The 4,629-nt window shown below is 37.8% G+C and overlaps 1 pseudogene; it reads left to right on the top strand.

The window, feature by feature from the left end:
- The first annotated feature begins 3,205 nt into the window (after positions 1 to 3,205).
- On the top strand, positions 3,206 to 4,263 carry LOC100353653 (pyruvate dehydrogenase E1 component subunit beta, mitochondrial pseudogene; annotated as a pseudogene).
- The last annotated feature ends 366 nt before the right edge of the window (positions 4,264 to 4,629 follow it).

The following is a 4,629-nucleotide window of genomic DNA, read 5'->3' as shown; positions in this document are numbered from 1 at the left end:
AAACAGTACCAACCACTCCTTAAGTTTATTTAACTGTATTAGAGGGAGAGAGAGACAGAGAGAGAGAGAGAGAGAGAGAGAGAGAGTCTTCCATCTGCTGGTTCACTCCCCAAATGAGAAAGATAGGTCTTCCATTGGCTGGTTCACTCCCCAGATGCTTGCAATAGCCTAGGCTTGGTTAAGGCAAAGCCCAGAGATGAGAACTCAATCCAGCTCTCCTACCTGGGTGGCAGAAACCAGGTATCTGAACCATCACCTGCTGCCTTCCAGAGTACACATGAGCAGGAAGCTGAAATCAGAAGCAGAGCCAGGACCCACACAGGTCCTCCAATATAAGGTGTAAGTATCCCAGACAGCATTTTAAAAATTGTGCCATACGCTCTTCTCTTATTTATTTTCACAAATATTTATTGAAATAGTATTAGGTATTCTTTTTAATACCAGGAACTTAAGACACAAGTCAAATAAATGCTATTTAATAATATGCATGTAAAAATCTATGATTTTTATTTTTATAAAAATTTTTAATTTTAATTTTCAATTAGTTTTTAGTAGATTCAATGCACTTTGTAGGTACAATTCTAAGAACATAATGGTATTCACACTTCCTCTCTTTCTCCCACCTTCCCCCCACCTCTCTTGTTCCCACTTCCTTCTTCCCCTATCTTTTTTTTATGTTGTGAGATAACATTTTAAATTTACATTACAGTAAAAATGCTAAATATTTCAAGCAATAATAAATTCGCCAAGAAAGAAAACAAAAAAGACCATAGTCTTTCATCTGTGGGAATATAAACAACAGTTATAAAAAATAATTGAATGGAGAAAAGAACATTTCACCCATATAGACTAAATTGTAAAGTCATCACAGATCATTAAAACAATAGTAGTATAACATTGTTAACTATTGATTTGAAAAATATGAAACAAAATTTTACAAAACTATGATTGCAGTAATACTGATACACACAGACATTTTTTTCTTTCTTTCTGTTTCTTTTTTATTATTTTTTAAATTTTAGCTCCCACATACGAGGAAGGGCATGTAGTATTTCTCTTTCTGGGTCCAGCTGACTTCACTCAACATGATATCCTCCATTGCATCTGTTTTGCTCCAAATGGTAAAATTTCATTCTTTTTATTCCATAGGCTACTAATATCGCATAGTGTATAAATAACACATTTTGTTTATCCATTCATTTGATGATGGATACCTTGGGTGACTACAAATTTTAGCTACTGCGAGCATTGCTGCCATATGCATGGTAATGTAGGTTTCTCTTGGATGTGTTGTATTCAAGTCTTTTGGGTACATACCCAGTAGTAGGAATGCTGATCATATGGCAAGTCTATTTCTAATTTTATAGAAATATCCACACTGTTTTCCACAGTGGCTGCACTAATTTACATTCCTACCAACAATGTATAAGCATTCCCCTTTGTCCACATTCTCACCAGCATTTGTTACTCTTTGTGTTTGGATTTTAGCCAGTCTGACAGGGGTGAGGTGATATCTCTTTGTGGTTTTGATTTGCATTTCCCTGATGGCTAGTGACACTGAGCATGTTTTCATGAATTTGTTGACCATTTGCATTTATTCTTATGAGAACTCTCTATTGAAGTAATTTGCCCATTTCTCAACTGGATTGGTTGTTTTTTTGTTGAGATTTTTTAAGTCACTGATATATTTGGGATATTAATCATTTATCAGGCAGTTTGCAAATATTTTTTCCCATTCTTTTGGCTGTGTCTTCATTCTATTGATTATTTCCTTCACCGTACAAAAGCTTTTGAGTTCAATATAGTTCTATCTGTTTACTTTTGTTGTTGTTGCCTCTGATTTGGGAGTCTTGTCCGAGAAGTCATTCCCTACACCAATACTTTTTTTTTTTTTTTGACAGACAGAGTGGACAGTGAAAGAGAGAGAGAGAGAGAGAAAGGTCTTCCTTTTCTGTTGGTTCACCCCCCAGTAGCTGCTGTGGCCAGTGCACTGTGCTGATCCGAAGCCAGGAGCCAGGTGCTTCTCCTGGTCTCTCATGCGGGTGCAGGGCCCAAGCACTTGGGCCATCCTCCATTGCACTCCCCGGCCACAGCAGAGAGCTGGACTGGAAGAGGAGCAACTGGGACAGAATCTGGTTTCCGACCTGGACTAGAACCTAGAGTGCCGGCACCGCAGGCAGAGGATTAGCCTATTCAGCCGCGGCACCAGCCGATAATCTCAAGTCTTAAAGTTAGGTATTAGAGCCATCTTGAGTTAATTTTTTTTTAAATCATGAGGGACATCTAATTTTGTTCTTCTACATATAGATGTAGAGTTTTGACAGCATCATTTGCTGAAGAGATCATTGTTACTCCATCGTATGAAATGAGCACTTTTGTCAAAAATCAGTAAGCTGTATTATGTGGATTAATTTCTGGGTTCTCTATTCTATTCCACTGATCTATATATTTGTTTTTACACCAGTACCGAGATGTTTTAATCACTATAGCTTTGTAGTATGCTTCAAAGTCAGGTATTGTGATGCCTCCAACTTGTTGTTTCTTATTCAGGATCACTTTGGCTATTCTGGGTCTTTTGTGATTCCCTATGAATTTTAGGATTGATATTTCTTATTCTTTAAAGAATATCATTGGGGTTTTGATATGGATTCCATTGAATTTGTACATTGCTTTAGGTAATATAGAAATTTTAATGATATTGATTCTTTCAATCCATGAGCAAGGAATATCTTTCCATTTGTTCATATCTTTGATGATTTCTTTCATCAATGTTTGATAATTCGCTTTGTAGAGATCTTTCACTTCTTTGATTAAAAGTATTCTTAAATATTTGATTTTTAATGGCTATTGTGAATGAAATTTCTTTCTTGATTTCTCTTTCTGTAAGTTCAACAATGTTATACAAAGGCTGTTGCTTTTTGTATGTTTATTTTGTAACCTGTGAATTTACTTCATGGTTTTACAATCAATTTTACAACTGTAAAATCAATTTTAAAACTTTGTAATGGGATATTGAGGTTTTTCCTGTACAAAATCTTGTCATCTGCAAACATGGGCAATTTGACTTTCTCTTTTCCAATTTTGAAGCTCTTAATTTCTTTCTCCTCCCTAGTTGTTCTCACTAAAACTTCCAGTACTATATTGAATAACAGTGGTAAAAGTGGACATATAGGTCATTAGGCGGTGGCTAGAGGACACGGTCAAGATGGCAGCGGTCTCTGGCCTGGTGCCGAGACCCCTTCAGCAGTATTCGTGTTGCTGAAGAGGCCCTTTCACCGGATTGTGTCGACGGCACTGCAGGTGACAGTTTATGATGCTATCAATCAAGGTATGGATGAGGAACTGGAAGAGATGAGAAGGTATTTCTGCTCAGGGAAGAAGTTGCCCAATATGATGGGGCATACAAGGTTGGTCAAGGCCTGTGGAAGAAATATGGAAACAAGAGGATCATAGACACTCCCGTCTCCCAGAAGGCTTTGCTGGAATTGCTGTGGGTGAAGCTAGGGCTAAGTGTGGTTCATTTGTGAATTTATGACCTTCAATTTCTCTATACAAGCCATTGAACAGGTTATAAACTCAGCAGCCAAGACCTACTACATGTCAGTGGGCCTGCAGTCTGTGCCCATAGTCTTCAGGGGACCCGATGGTGCCTCAGCAGGTGTAGCTGCCCAGCACTCACAGTGCTTTGCTGCATGGTATTGGCACTGCCAGGGCTTAAACATGGTCAGCCCCTGGAATTCAGAGGATGCAAAAGGACTTTCTGGATAACAATTTAGTGGTGGTGCTAGAAAATGAATTGATGCATGGAGTTCCTTTGCACTTCCTGCCAAAGCTCAGTCAAAAGATTTTCTGATTCCTATCAGAAAAGCCAAATAGAAATACAAGGGATACATATAACTGTGGTTGCTATTCAAGATCTGTGGGCCACTGTTTAGAAGCGCAACAGTGCTTTCTAAAGAGGGAGTTGAATATGCGGTCATCAATCTCAGTACTATCAGACCAGTGGATATTGAAACCACAGAAGCCTGTGTCATGAGGTCAAATCATCTGGTAACTGTGGAAGGAGGCTGGCCACAGTCTGGAGTAAGAGCTGAAATTTGTGCCAGGATCATGGAAGGTCCTGCATTCAACTTCCTGGATGCATCTGCTGTTCATGGCACTGGTGCTGACGTCCCTATGTCTTATGCAAATATTCTAGAAGACAACTCTATTCCTCAGGTCAAAGACATCACATTTGCAATCAAAAAAACATTAAATATCTAATTTTGACCTGAACATCTAGCCATTGAAATTCATTTAAAATCTTTAAAATCTTTCAATCTTTTTAAATTTGCTGAGACATAATTTGTGGCCTAATATATGGTCTATCCTAGAAAATGTTACATGTGTTTATGAGAAGAATGTGTATTCTGTAGCTTTTTGGTGAAATGTCCTTTAAATGTGAGGAACATTTGCCTGATAATATATAGTAAATCAGAAGTATCTTTATTGGTTTTTTGTCCAAATGATCTATTTATGAGAGTGGAATGTTGAGGTTATCACTATTATTGTATTGAAGTCTATCTCTCCCTTTAGACTTGATAGCATTTCTGTATGTATCTGAGTGGGTTTGTGTTGGGTACATATATA

This window comes from Oryctolagus cuniculus, chromosome 1 (genome assembly GCF_051225735.1).
Source record: "Oryctolagus cuniculus isolate XC-2025 breed Fujian yellow rabbit chromosome 1, ASM5122573v1, whole genome shotgun sequence".
NCBI lineage: Eukaryota > Metazoa > Chordata > Mammalia > Lagomorpha > Leporidae > Oryctolagus > Oryctolagus cuniculus.
This window is presented reverse-complemented; position numbering and strand designations above follow the sequence as displayed.